We start from the raw sequence: 15,603 nt of genomic DNA on the forward strand, positions 1-15,603 counted from the left end.
AGCTTTCAGGCAGTCAAATGCCTGTTGAAAGTCTGCTGTCCACTGGAATTTGTTACGCTTCTTCAGCAAATCCATCAGTGGAGCAATCACGCTCCAAAACGTTTGCACAAATATTCGATCAAATGCACTCATGCCAAGAACTCGCATTATTTCCCTTCGTCTTGAGGGGATCAGAAACTCCTCAATAATTGTTGGTTTCACATCCCGTGTGACCATTCGACCCTGTCCGATTGTATGGCCAAGGAAAGTGACCTGGGCTTCTCCAAATTCACTTTTGGCTAGGTTTATCACCAAACCCGCCGCCTCCTGAAGTTGATCGAATAACTCCATCAGATATTTTAAATGTTCTTTCCATGTCTCGCTGAAAATTACCAGATCGTCGATGTACACCGCACAATTGGGTAATCCTGAAACAACTTTGTTAGTTAACCGTTGAAATGTGGCTGGGGCGTTTTTCATGCCAAATGGCATAACTTTGAATTGGTATATACCATCTGGAGTCACAAAAGCTGAAATCTCCTTCGCCCTTTCGGATAAAGGTAACTGCCAGTAACCTTTAAGTAAATCCAGTTTGGAAATAAAAGCTGATTCTCCCACTTTCCCAATGCAATCCTCCAAACGTGGGATTGGATAAGAGTCCGTTCTTGTAACTGCATTAACCACTCTATAGTCTGCACGCAACTGTTGAGGACCGTCTGGTTTAGGTACCATAACTATGGGTGAGCTCCATTGGCTGCAACTCACTTCAATTATGCCATGTATAAGCATACTCTCAATCTCTTTGTTAACCTGTGCCAATTTTAAAGGGTTAAGTCTGTATGGATGTTGATTGATTGGAACAGCATTTCCCACATCTACATCATGTATAGCCATTTTAGGACTTCCCAATTTATCTCGCCAAACTTGCCCACGTGATATCAATAACTCTTTCAGGTCACTTTGTTTTTCCTCTGGAAGGCAACTCAACAATTTATCCCAATTTTTAATAACATCCTCGTTTTCCAATTTAATTTGAGGTATGTCAAATTCACAGTCATCTGGATTTGGTTCGTCACTTTGAGTTAGAATCATTAAAACCGCCTCATTTTTCTGTCCTTCCCTTTCAAAGTACCTTTTAAGCATATTTACATGACACACTTGGTGAGTTTTCCTTCTATCTGGTGTTTCTACCACATAATTCACCTCACTTAATTTCCTTTCAATCTAATAAGGTCCACAAAACCTAGATTTTAAAGGTTCACCTACCACTGGTAACAATACTAAAACTTTATCTCCAATGGCAAAACTACGAACTTTGGATTTCTTGTCCGCCGCCCGTTTCATCACATTTTGTGCAACGTTTAAATGTTGTCTAGCCAATTCACCTGCTCTATTTAATCGTTCCCTAAAATTTGAAACGTAATCCAATAATGTAATTTCCGATTTCCCAGTCACCAATTTTTCCTTAATGAATTTGGTTGACTCATTAGGTGCATCCCTAATTGCAAACATAACAAATGGAATTCCTTTATCCCAATCCTCTGGATAATCGTGACAATAAGCCCTCAACATTGTCTTTAATGTCTGATGCCACCTTTCTAACGCTCCCTGCGATTCTGGATGGTACGCAGTTGATTTAAATTGTTTTATTCCTAAGCTATCCGTAAGTTCTTTGAACAACCTTGAGGTAAAATTTGATCCTTGATCCGATTGTATTTCTGTGGGTAGTCCATATCTAGTAAAGAATTTAAGTAACTCCTCCACAATCTTTTTAGCTGTAATATTACGTACTAGAATGGCCTCTGGAAACCTAGTAGACACATCCATTATAGTCACAAGATATTGATTCCCAATTTTCATTTTCGGAAGCAGTCCTACGCAATCAATTAGGACCCTTGTAAAAGGTTCCTCAAATGCTGAAATGGGTATTAAGGGCGCTGGTTTTATCACTGCTTGAGGTTTCCCTATCACTTGACATGTGTGACATGATTGACAAAATTTAACTACATCTTTATGTAGTCCAGACCAATAAAAATGATTTTTGTATTTTAGCTTGAGTTTTCCTTATTCCCAAATGACCTCCCACTGGTACCTCATGTGCAACTCACAACACCTCCTTTCTATACCCTACCGGCAATATTACTTGATGAACTTCTGCCCACTTTTCATCCACCTGCATATGTAAAGGTCTCCATTTTCTCATCAAGACATCACTTTTACGGTAATAACACTCTGGTATACTCGCAGATTCCTCTTCCGTGTATGCTTTCTGATACATCTGTTTTATTTCTACATCTTTCTGTTGTAACTCCGCCAATTTTCCTGAACTAAAAATATCCGCCTCATCCTCCACCTGTTCTTGTTCTTTTTCAACCACCTGATCAAAAATTGTTTCTGATAATTGCACTTCAACTTCATCTTCACTCTTTGATTTCTCCTCTTGTCTTAACCGGTGACTTTGCGACCTTGTTACTACACAATCTGGAAAAATCCCAGGATATTCGTCCTTCAACACTTCAGTTGTCTGATTTTCCACTGGCTTATCAACCACAGTAGGCATCACCCCTACCTGCGATCTAGCTATATCATTATCCAAGATAAACTGTATTCCTGGACAAGATAGTTTCTCTATTACTCCTACTACCACTTCACCACTCTTCACTGGACTTTCCAATCTTAACTTATATAATTGAACACTACTCCTCTCACCCTGAATTCCACAGATTACCACCTTCTCTGGCAACATTCTTCCCAAACTACATAACTCCTCATCTCTTACCATTAAAGATTGACTAGCTCCCGTATCTCTTAAAATTGTGACTTCTTTACCTGCTCCTCCTGATGCACATGAGTAAACTTTACCCACACAAGAAAATTCTTTAAATACATCTGGCACCTCTTGATCAGGCTGTACAATCTTTTGCACCTCCTTCGCTTCACTTGGGCTTTTCTTTCCCACTTTCACAAACCCCACTGTCTTATCCTGTTTTACCACATCAGCCTTCCCAGTGCGTTTCTTCAACCACCAACACTGTGACTTTACATGGCCTAGTTTATTACAGTGAAAACATTTGAAACTTTTCATTTCTTTTATACCCTCCTGGATTTCTTTTTTAATCTGAGGTACACTCTCCTTATTATCTCCCATCAGATCACCTTTACCTTGACCACTTGAGTACTTCTCATGTCCCCAGTTTCTATCCCTCACAGTCTGAAACTGATGTCAGAAACCAAGCTTTGATTTATGAACTAATTCATAATCATCTGCCATTTCTGCTACTAATTTCGCAGTTTTAACACTCTGTTCTTCCACATGCGCTCTCACTACATCAGGAATTGATGGATTTTTTCACCTCCTCATACGTCCCAGATACCTCCTCCGGTAGTGATGCAAACACTTCACTAGTCCTACCTATCAGCTTTGTTTGAATCAGTAATACCCACATCTCCTGTGGCCATTTCATTTGTTTAGCCACTTTCTCAAATGAAATGAAAAAGGCGTCCACCTCCTTCTCGTAAAACCTTGGCAATGCTTGGACATATTTAAATAGATCCCCACCAAGCCTTCGACTATGACGTTCTTTCTCACTATCCTCATCACTATCACCCAACTGTACGTTTCCCTTTACGCCTGCCAATTTTAACTGACTGTTATGTTTCATGGCCATTTTCTGAAGTTCAAACTCTCTCTCTTTATCTTTTTCCCTGATCTGCATCTCCCTTTCTCTTTCTTTTTGTTCTGCTGGGGCTATTCTTTCTTTTCTTCTTTCTTCTCTTGCCTTTTCTTTTTCCTCTCTCTCTCTTTCATATTCAAGCTGCTTTAATTCTTTCTCATGTTCCATTTGTTTAATTTGTAACTGAAGTTTTGCTATTTCCAATGAGTCAAACTGTATCTCAGGCAACTTTAACTGCTTAGCCACCACCATAATTACCTCACCTTTTTGTATTTTGTCAGGTGATGTTAACTGCAAAGTTTTTGCCAAATCTCACAGTCTGCTTTTAGTCTCTGTCCGTAAGGTACTGTGTGTGACCATCTCCACCCCCAAAAACCTCAGAGCCTCTGAAAGAGCCATTGTCCACAACACACTCCCTACGTAAACTGGAATACCACACCTGTAAAGCAACCACAATATGCTCACACCTCACTGTCTTTAAGTTCACTAAGCCAATCCAATAGATAGACTTTTATCCCGGACGAGCCCCCAATTTGTTGTGGCCCAGGGTTTAGAGAACTCCAAGGTGTAGCATGGAGTTCACCTGACCCACAACTTTTAATAGATTGTCGTATGGGGAGCACATGGCCCACTCTACAGGTGTGGTACAGCAGAAATGGAAAAGTAATTTTTAAAGCAAAACAATGTTTATTCTATGAACTCAAGTTAACATTTTTTAAACATACAGTGACATCTTAGCAACCATCAATTCAAATACAACCCCAAACAATAGAACACTAAGTAATCCTTTAAGCTTTCCTTTTTCCATCCATAAGACTTAAAACACATTTGACCAGAAGCACTACTGTTGTTAGTTTTAAATCACCAGGATCGATTTATAGTCTTTAGATTTCAGAGAGAGATTCATACACCTTCTGGCTGTGACTGCAGCTATCCAGCTCTGAAAACGAAACTAAAATACACCCTGCAGCAAACAGCCTAAAAGAAAGTAAAAAGCTGACAGACAGCCCAGCTCCACCAACTATATGACATCATTGCAGTAATACACCCATTTTTTAAAGATACTCTTACTGCAGATTCTTTTATACACACCCATTTATAAACACCCATTTCTTAAAGGTACTCTCACATGACAATAGTTTTAGCAAGACTTGCCTACTTTTATACGCCATTTCCTTTAATAAAGAGGCCAACTGGCTTCTCTCAGTTTGAAGATGATATCAGAATGTACCTGATCAATTTTTGTGTGTGTACCAATTAAGGTATGAGCTTCATTAGACTTTATGGGCTTATCTTATGTTATTGCTGACTCATCTAAGGGACAAACGTCCAGGCTTTAGAATTGCAAATCACAATTCTGGTCTCATCCCCCAAGCCATGATAAACAGAAATACCATTAAAAGAAAATTCAACAGTGGTTGAAGTGGCACAATTAGCACCATCTTGAGTAGCATAATCTCATTACTCTTCCCTAGAGTAAAATGACTTCTGGCAGCACCAAAACATAGATAAAATTACCCGAGCACTTTGGGAAAGTACTGGAGCAAAGGCATAGTTATGAAATATTTTTAGAAAAAATCAAAAGTGCTGGGGCATGTGCATTTGTTTTGAAACTGATGTTTGATAATTTCTCAACTTACTAAAGAAGCTCGGCATATCTGAGAGCTGCTCTCAGCATTGAGGCATGCAATAGCTTCAAATACTCATGGCTGCCAAATTTGGGACTCTTCTATTTTTGGGCCTCGGCGAGGAAGGCCCTTCCAAGGCCACACTTACCTTATTTTCCAGCACTGAGGAGCTCTGTTCGCCAGTGCAGCAAGAGATCAGGGCGCCATTTTTAAATGGCTCTCACACTCTTGACCCTCGAATGCGACCCCGCAACACCCCAACTTACCGATTAGGAGGTCCTCAGGACCACCTCACCCCACCTCATCAGGGCAGGGCACCTCACGTGCACCTCCTCTAATCTGGTCCATTGCATTTGCTGCTCCTAATACAGTCTACTCTATGTCATAATATGCACCCATGCACATCATGAGGTAAAAGCAGGCAGTGACAGACACCTAGGTGAGCCAATCAATGTGCAGAACAGAACACGACCAATCACAAGACAGGACAGCAGAGGGGGACTTACACCTATAAAACACACGAGGCATCGGCATTCTGCCTCTTTCCACTGGTGATAGCTACAGTGATAGTCAGGGTGTACAAATCAATCAACACCTCAAACACATGGATCAGAGCTAGCCTGGTCTAGATAGGTAGCTTTAGTTTACTTAGAGTAGGAGAGAGTCAACCCACAGGCAGCTGTGAGTTTTGTTGCTAGAGTTCAATAAACCTTTTATTGAACCAATGCCTTCGTTTGGTGTATACTTGATCAGTTAATTGCATCGTGTGCAATCCGTGTTACCCCAGGGTGAACAACACGACATGATACCAGAAGTGGCTACTGTCTCGAAGCAATTTACCTTTGAAAATTCTCTGAAGACCAGCAACTGCCTTCCTGTGGCATGGAAAAGATCCAGGCACCTCCGCATCTCCGGAAACCCGCCAACTGGCGGGCCTTAAAGCAAAGATTCAGCCTATACCTTGAGGCCTCGGGCTTCGAAAGTGCCTCCGTTGCGCGAAAAATCGCCCTGCTGCTGTCTACTGAGGGGGACCAGGCCATCCAGATCTTCAATTCTCTCACTTTCTCCGACGGTGAGGACAAGGCAAAGTTCCAGAATGTCCTCCCAAAATTCGACAGTCACTGCGAGGTCAAGACAAACGAAAGCTTTGAGCGTTACGTATTCCAGCAGCACCTTCAGGGTAAGGACGAGCCTTTTCAGTCTTTTCTTACTTGGCTTCGCATTATAGAGCAAACCTGCAACTACGGCGACACCGCTGACTCCCTCATCAGGGATCAGATCGTGTTTGGCATCCACTCCGACGCTCCGCGGGAACAGCTCCTAAAAATAAAAAATATGACCTTGCCAGTGACCATCGAGACATGCAAAGTCCACGAACTGGCGAAAAGTCGCTATTCCTGCCTGAAGTCGGCAGAGCTGGACCAACTCACCTCCCATGAGGCTGAAAGTGTACAGGCCATCGCCCGAATGCGGGGCCTGAGCATCGATGAAGGCGTCCATTTTGCATGCTTTTCCAGGAGTCCCACGCATGCGCACCACGTTCTGGAAAACGAAGCGGCCGAAGACTACACTGCGCAGGTGCGAGCGGCGGCTGACTGCACAGCGCAGGCGTGACGACGCGCTGAACGTCACGACGTCGACGTAATGACATGCCCATTTAAAGCGGCAATGCCCCGCGAGAAGCAGACGATGTCTCAACTGCAAGGAGCTTGACCATATTGATGCTCTGTGCAGATCTGCACCTCCGACAGGTGCACCTCCGACAGGGGGCCAGCGGTACCAGGTCCAACGAAAACGAGTTTGAAGTGTGCAGCAAGGGCTGCTGGACTTGGAACCAGATCCCATCACCGATCCAGAGTACGACTGCCCGGAGTCCACGTAAAGAGTGGGCATCATCACCATGCAGGACCATGCCTCCTCACTTTCACCAACACACACGCCCATCCTTAAAGTGGATTGTGCGGACGAGTGGGGTACCACAGTACAGGTCAACAATTGTAGCGTCCGGTTCAAGCTGGACACCGGTGCTTCAGCCAACTTAATATCCCAAGCAGATCTAGCTCGCATCTGGAGGCAGCGTACCATTCTTCCACCGGCTTGCCAGTTGCTCGACTACAATGGGAATGCCATCATGGCGCTAGGGTCCTTTCACCTGCAAGTATCCAACAGGGCCGTCATGCCACTTTTCGGTTTGAGATCTTCCAGCACGGCAAGGCGGCTCTGCTGGGTGCCCGAGCATGCAAGCTCCTCCAGCTAGTTCAGCGTGTACATGCCATGTCCTCAGCTGACAACACTCTGCAAACTGACATTGAGGAGCTCCTACTGCAGTACCGAGATGTGTTCACAGGGATGGGCACGCTGCCCTATCGCTATAAAATTCTGCCCAGGCCTGATGCCACGCCTGTCATCCATGCGCCGCGCCGGGTGCCGACGCCCCTCAAAGACTGTCTGAAGGCGCAACTGCAGGATCTCCAGGATCATGGGATAATATCCAAGGTGACAGAACCAACTGACTGGATCAGCTCGATGGTCTGTGTCAAGAAGCCCTCAGGAGAACTGCGCATTTGCATCGATCCCAAGGATCTGAACCGCAACATTATGAGGGAACACTATCCGATCCCGAAGCGGGAGGAGATGACGAGTGAAATGGCGCATGCCAAATATTTTACAAAGCTGGACGCATCAAAGGGCTTCTGGCAGATACAGCTGGACGAGTCCAGCCGGAAGCTGTGCACATTTAACACTCCCTTCAGGAGATATTGCTGCAACCGAATGCCATTTGGCATTGTGTCGGCCTCCAAAATCTTTCATTGAATAATGGAGCAAATGCTCGAGGGCATTGACGGTGTACGGGTCTATGTTGACGATGTCATCATCTGGTCCGCGATCCCGGAGGAACATGTTGCCCGTCTGCAGCAGGTCTTCAGGCGCTTACATGCCAACGGCCTGAAGCTCAACAAAACTAAATGCTCCTTTGGCAGGTTGTCAATTAAGTTTCTGGGCGATCAGATCTCACAGCAGGGCGTGCAACCGGCCTCAGACAAAGTCCAGGCAATTAACACGATGAAGACTCCAGAGGACAAGAAGGCGGTCCTCCGCTTCTTGGGGATGGTGAACTTTCTGGGGAAGTTCATTCCCAATCTCGCGTCACACACCACGGCCCTCAGACACCTTGTGCAAAAGTCCACCACTTTCCAGTGGCTGCCCACACATCAAGAAGAGTGGCTTGAGTTGAAAGCGACGCTAACCACCGCTCCTGTTCTAGCCTTCTTTGAGCCAGCAAGGGAGACCAAGATCTCCACAGACGCCAGACAGGACGGCATTGGGGCGGTGCTCCTGCAGAAGGACGGCACCTCGTCCTGGGCTCCAGTGGCCTACGCGTCCAGGGCCATGACGCTCACTGAGCAACGCTATGCTCAAATTAAGAAAGAATGCTTGGGCCTGCTCACTGGCATCGTGAAATTCCACGATTATGTGTATGGTCTCCCTGCCTTTACCATGGAGATGGACCACAGGCCCCTGGTGCACATTATACACAAGGACTTAAATGACATGACAGCCAGGCCCCAGCGCATTCTCCTTCGGCTCCGCAGGCATGAGTTTGAACTGGTTTTCACACCTGGGAAGGGGCTAATCATCGCGGATGCCCTTTCCCGTGCCATCACCTCGCCATGTGAGCAGGTAGACTTCATGCACGACATCGAGGCGCAGGTGAAACTGTGTGCCAGCACCCTCCCGTCATCCGACGACCGACTCGGCATCATTCGAGAGGAGACCGCCAAGGACCCTCTGCTGCAGCGGGTCATACATCACCTCTCGAATGACTGGCAGAAAGAGCAATGCCCCCAATACTATAATGTGAAGGATGCCCTAACTGTTGTCGAGGGGATCCTTCTGAAATTGGATCACATCGTCATCCTGCGCAGCCTCCAGAGCTTGGTGCTCACGCTGATGCACGAGGGACACCTCCATCATTGGGAAGTGTAGGCGCAGGGCCTGGCAAGCTGTCTATTGGCCCAGCATCAATGAGAACATCTCAAATATGGTCCTCAACTCCGTGACATGCCAACGGTTCCTGCCTCCTCAGCCCAAAGAGACGCTCCACCAGCATGACCTTGTGACATCTCCATGGTCTAAAGTTGGTGTGGACCTCTTTCACGTCAACGGGCGTGACTACGTCCTGATAATTGATTACTTCTCCAGTTACCCCGAGGTAGTGAAACTATCGGACCTAACATCCCGGACCGTAGTACGGGCCAGGCATGGAATTCCCCTCATGGTCATGAACGACAACGGTCCCTGTTTCTTCAGTCAAGAATGGTCCAACTTTGCAAAGCAATACCACTTCCAGCACATCACCTCGAGCCCGCATTACCCACAATCTAATGGGAAGGTCGAAAAAGGGGTCCACGTCGTGAAGCAAATGCTCTGTAAGGCTGCGGACTCAGCTTCGGGCTTCAATCTCGCTCTTCTGGCACACAGGGCAACCCCTTTGTTCAATGGGTTATCTCCGGCTCAGCTCCTAATGAATCGTAACCTACGGATGACTGTCCCGGCCATTCATGTACCTGACCTGGATCACCTTCCAGTGTTGCAAAAGATGCAGCAGATCAGAACCAGGCAAAAGATCACATATGATTCACACGCTACGGATCTGCTGCTCCTCTCTCCGAAGGACACTGTTCGCATTCAGTTGCCTGGTTCGGATGGTCAGCTCCTATTGTTGAGGTTCGACAGGCTGCTCCCTGGTCGTTTGTGGTTTGCATGGCGGATGGATCGATTGTAAGGCGCAACAGAAGGGCGCTACGCAAACTTGCATGCCCACCACCGGATCTCACTTTCCCAGATGTCACTTTGCCCGACCCGGACATCTCGCTCCATGAGGCCACCAGCCTGGCTGCATGCCAACCGGTCAAGACACCATCATATCCGCCTCCACCTGTCAGGCAGTCCATGGGAATCCGTCGACAGCCTCAACGATTGGACTTAGAAATAATTCCCTGTATATATGTTATATTTCTGCACGCTAGACACCTTACATGTACATATCCATCCACTCACCGATTTTTTATATAGTTACTCTTGTAAATATGTCGTTTCTGTTCTAAGCAGCCGACAACATTTTTTTTTAAAAAGGGGGGATGTCATAATATGCACCCATGCACATCATGAGGTAAAAGCAGGCAGTGACAGACACCCAGGTGAGCCAATCAATGTACAGAACAGAACACGACCAATCACAAGACAGGACACCAGAGGAGGACTTACACCTATAAAACACACAAGGCATCAGCACTCTGCCTCTTTCCACTGGTGATAGCTATAGTGATAGTCAGGGTGTACAAATCATTCAACACCTCCAACACGTGGATCAGAGCTAGCCTGGTCTAGATAGTTAGCTTTAGTTTACTTCGGGTAGTAGAGAGTCAACCAACAGGTTGTGTTTTGTTGCTAGAGTTCAATAAATCTTTTATTGAACCAATGCCTTCATTTGGTGTACAGTTGATCAGTTAATTGCATCGTGTGCAATCCGTGTTACCCCAGGGTGAACAACACGAAACTCTACATTGCACAGACTAAACGCAGACTGGGTGACCGCTTTGCAGCAGACCCTCGGTCTGTCCACAAGCAGGACCGAGACCTTCCTGCCACTTGCCATTTCAACTCACCGTCCTGCTCTCATGTCCACATGTCCGTCTTCGGCCTGTTACAATGTTCCAGTGAAGCCCAGCGCATACTGGAGGAACAGCGCCTCATTTTCTGATTAGGCACTTCCGGACTTAACATTGAGTTCAACAACTTCAGACTGAACTCTCTCCTCCACCTTCATCCCATTTTCATTTCTGTCAGTTTCTTTTCTTTTCTTCCATTGATCTGTTTTTCTCTCACCATTGTTCCCCCCCCACCCCACTAGGGTCATCTGTTCCCTGTCCTTAATTGCCCTTTGACACACTGCTCACCTTGTTCTGCTATTAAAACATTTAAATCCCTTTATGTGCCACTTTCAGCACCCTTCTTAGTCTTAATCGCCCCCATTTACATTCCTTTTGTCTTTCTGTCCATGGCATCTTTCTCAATCTCCACCTATTGCTGGCCTTCTATCCAGCCCCACCACTCCATGTCCCCCCTTCACCACAACAGTATAAATGCAATCCAGCTTTGACAAAAAGCCATCCAGACTTGAAACAGTAGCTCCCTTTTCTCTCCACAGATGCTGTCAGACGTGCTATGATTGTCCAGTGATTATCTCATATACATATCATCTGGTCCCGGGTATTTATCCACCTTTAGGCCCATTAAAACTGTTAATACGAAAGAGAAAATGCTGGAAAATCTCAGCAGGTCTGGCCGCATCTGTAGGGGGAGAAAAGAGCTGACGTTTTGAATCCAATGACTCTTTGTCAAAGCTAACAGACAGAGAAAGTGGGAAATATTTATCCTGTGGAATGAGAATGAAAGATGAGTCATAGCCACATAAACCCAGGGAAACCGGGTGCTAATGGCCACAGAAACCAAAGGGAAAGAGTGCTAATGGCAGTCCCCAGTGAACAAAAGATGTGAAAGGCCAAACAGCAGAGAAACTAACATCAGAGGGTGAACTGTGATAGATGTAGATGTTAATACCTCCTGTTAATACCTGTTAAAACTGTTAATACCTCCTCCCTCTCAAGTAAATCACAATGACGAGACAGAGTACAGGAATGAGATAGAGAATCTGGTGAACTGGTGCAATGACAATAATCTCTCTCTCAATGTCAACAAAATGGAGGGGATTGTCATCGACTTCAGGAAGGGTAGTGGAGAACATGTCCCTGTCTACATCAATGGGAATGAAGTACAAGGGTCAAGAGCTTCAAGTTTTTAGATGTCCAGATCACCAACAACCTGTCCTGGTCCCCCCATGCTGATACTATAGTTAAGAAAGCCCACCAACGACTCTACTTTCTCAGAAGACTAAGGAAATTTGGCATGTTACCTACGACTCTCACCAACTTCTACAGATGCAGCGTAGAAAGCATTCTTTCTGGTTGTATCATAGCTTGGTATGGATCCTGCTCTGCCCAAGACCACAGGAAATTACAAAACGTCGTGAATGGAGCCCAGTCCATCACGCATACCAGCCTCCCATCCATCGACTCTGTCTACAATTCCCGCTGCCTCATAAAGGCAGCCAGCATAATTAAGGACCCCATGCACCCCGGACATACCCTCTTCCACCTTTCTCCGGCAAAAGATAACAAAGTTTGAGGTCACGTACCAACCGACTCAAGGACAGCTTCTTCCCTACTGCCATCAGACTTTTGAATGGACCTACCTCGTATTAAGTTGATCTTTTCTCTACACCTTGCTATAACTGTAACATTATATTCTGCAGTCTCTCCTTCCTTCCCTATGTACAGTATGCATTGTTTGTACAGCATGCAAGAAACAATACTTTTCACTGTATACTAATACATGTGACAATAATAAATCAAATGAAATCAATGTGCCTCCCTGATTTCTATACATATATCATCCTTCGCCATAGTGAACACAGATGCAAAGTACGCATTTAAAATCTCACCTATATCTTCATGTTCCACACACAAATTGCCACATTGGTCCCTAATGTGCCCTACTATTACCCTGGTCTGCCTCCTGCCTTTACTATACTTATAAAGCACCTTTGCATATTCTTTATTTTACCCACCAGTGCTTCTTCATGCCCCCTCTTTGTTCTCCTAATTACTTTCTTAAATAACCCCCTGCACTCTCTATACTCCTCTGGGGCTTCTGCTGATTTGAGCCTTCGGCACCTGCCATAAGCCTCCCTTTTTTTCCTATTCCAACCCTGGATATCTGTTGACATCCAGGTTTCTCTGGACTTATTGCTCCCACTCTTCACCATCTTGGGAACATGTTGGCCCTGAACTCTCTCTATTTCCTTTTTGAAAGTAACCCACTGCTCTGATGTAGATTTTCCTACAAGTAGATGCTCCCAGTTAACTTTGGACAGAGCCTGTCTTATTTTATTGAAATTGCCCCCTGCCAATTCAGAAATGTAATTTCCAGTCTATCTTTGTGCTTTTCCATAACTACCTTATATTCTACTGAGTTATGGTCACTATTTCCAAATTGCTCCTCCACTGAAACTTCAACCACTTGCCTGGCTTTATTCTCTAAAATAGATCCAGCACTGCATTCCACTCCACCCCCCCCCCCCCCCACGCCCCATCCCCGCACAGGATTTTCTCCGTATTGGCATAAAAAGCTCTCCTGGATGCATTTTAAGAATTCCGCCCCCTCTAAGCCTTCACACTTTGACTACCCCAGTTAATATTGGGGAAGTTGAAATCCACTGCTACTATTACCCAATTGTTCTTACAATTCTCACAGATTTGCCTGCATATCTGCCCTTCTTCCTTCCCGACTGTTCGGGGCCTATAGTACACTCCCAGCAATGTAATTACCCCCTTTTTGTTACTAAGTTCTACCCATATGGTTTTATTTGAGGAACCGACTAAGACATTATCCCGTACAGCTGTGATGTTCTTCCTAATCGATAATGCAATTCATCCTCCCCTTTTACCTCCCCCTGGAGGATAGTTGGGCACAATAGCTTCTTTATGTGTCTTATATTCCAAGTATATAGCCACCAATTAAATCCTCAGAAGATTGAAGCCATTGTCTTTGTTCCCTGGCTACTTCAGTCCTTTCTCTGGTCACTATCCAAGCTGAACTAGACTCCGAATAACCTTGGTATCACATGTCAGCTCCTTCACCAGAACCGCCTACTGCAACCTCTGTAGCATTGCTCTTCTCTGGCCCTGCCTTAGCTTCTCTACTCCAAAAACTCTCATCCATGCCTTTGTAACTTCTAGACATGACTCTCCTGACCAGTCCCCCACTTTCCACCCTCCATATTCTTGAGCTTATTCAAAAATATGTTGCTTCTATCCTAACCAGCACCATGTCATGTTCACCTAACGGCACCTCCCCGCCCCCCCCCCCCCCCCCCCCCACACACACACTACTGCTTGTTGAACTTCATTGTCTCCAGTCAACCAATTTCCAAATTTTCATCCATGGTTCCAGATCTTTCCAACTCACTATCCTTCCTTACCTGTGTTATCACATTCAGCCCTATATACTCTTTAGAGATATCTTCCCTCCACCAATTATCTCATTTTGCATATTCTAAATTATAATTGCACCACTATTGGTGGCTGTACCTCCAGGTGCCTGGAACTTGGGCTTTGGATATTGCTGAAAAGAGAAATATGTTGCTGAAGCTTCTCATCTTGCACTTGTCAGGACAAATGGGAGAGTGCCAAACTTTAAATAATCACATCATGTTATACAAAAGGAAAAGGAGATGTTGATGGGTTGGTAAGTTGACTCTGATCGGCCAAGGCATTGCCACAGAGAAAGCAGCTGGAAGCGAATCGCTCCCCAAGCTCCCATGTGATTCAAAAAAGATGTTTGGCTTGGACATATTCCTTTTGTATGCAGGGAATGTGTCCTGTGTATGTCACTTGCAGCAAGGATAAATGAGCTCACTTTTGGCAACATATCTCTCTGTTTTAGAAAGATTCAAGCTCTGGACTACCAAGTGACTGTTTTGGAATTATGTAATTCCTTCCTTTATTCCCCCCTGCTTCCAGAACTCTCTCCTCCTCTAATAGTGCTTCTTACCCCTTTCATCAAGTTCTCATATATCCTCAGAAAGCTCACTGTCAAATTCGTTTTGATAAAGCTCCTCTGAAGTGACTCGGGCAGTTTTAGTTTGGTAAAAGTGCCATATAATTGAAAGTTGTTGTTGTAATCCTCCTTTGAAGTCACTGGTTAAACGGTAGGTCTGACCGGGCTTTTCGATCACCCGTTCTAACACCGTTGTGGCTTTTAAATAAAAAATGCGTCCAGTGCTGGAGAGAGGGAGACGTCGCTGAAGACTTTAGGTCTTGCATTCAAAACCGCCACAACATTTTGGGAGAAACTTGACATTCTTGTGTTCGCTCCGACGAGTTCAAGATGAAAAAACCTCCAGCCGCATGTTCCTCTAGATTCGCCAAAATGTTATCCCCCATAACGCTCCCCGCGAAGAGCCTCAAGGAGCTTGAAAGACGCCTCGCAAAATACAAGTCCCTACTGATAATAATCCACATTTTCCGGGTCGGGCGTTTTCTAATCTCCGAGTTTGATTGTAATTCCGCAGCTCCGCGAGAGTCTGGTCTGCCCTTTGAGACCCACTCGTGTGGCTAGTGTGTGATCGCTAGGTTTGATAGAAATCCTACAGGTCAGCAGCGTGTTACTGTGCAGAGCACTGGGCAAGGCTGCTGTTG

At 45.3% G+C, this 15,603-nt stretch overlaps 1 protein-coding gene across 24 annotated transcripts in view; it reads left to right on the forward strand.

Moving 5' to 3' along the window:
* LOC140429768 (receptor-type tyrosine-protein phosphatase delta-like) overlaps positions 1-15,603 on the forward strand; it is a 3,491,723-nt gene that overhangs the window by 2,604,782 nt on the left and 871,338 nt on the right. The gene's annotated exons all lie outside the window — the stretch shown is intronic.

This window comes from Scyliorhinus torazame, chromosome 9 (genome assembly GCF_047496885.1).
Source record: "Scyliorhinus torazame isolate Kashiwa2021f chromosome 9, sScyTor2.1, whole genome shotgun sequence".
Lineage (NCBI taxonomy): Eukaryota > Metazoa > Chordata > Chondrichthyes > Carcharhiniformes > Scyliorhinidae > Scyliorhinus > Scyliorhinus torazame.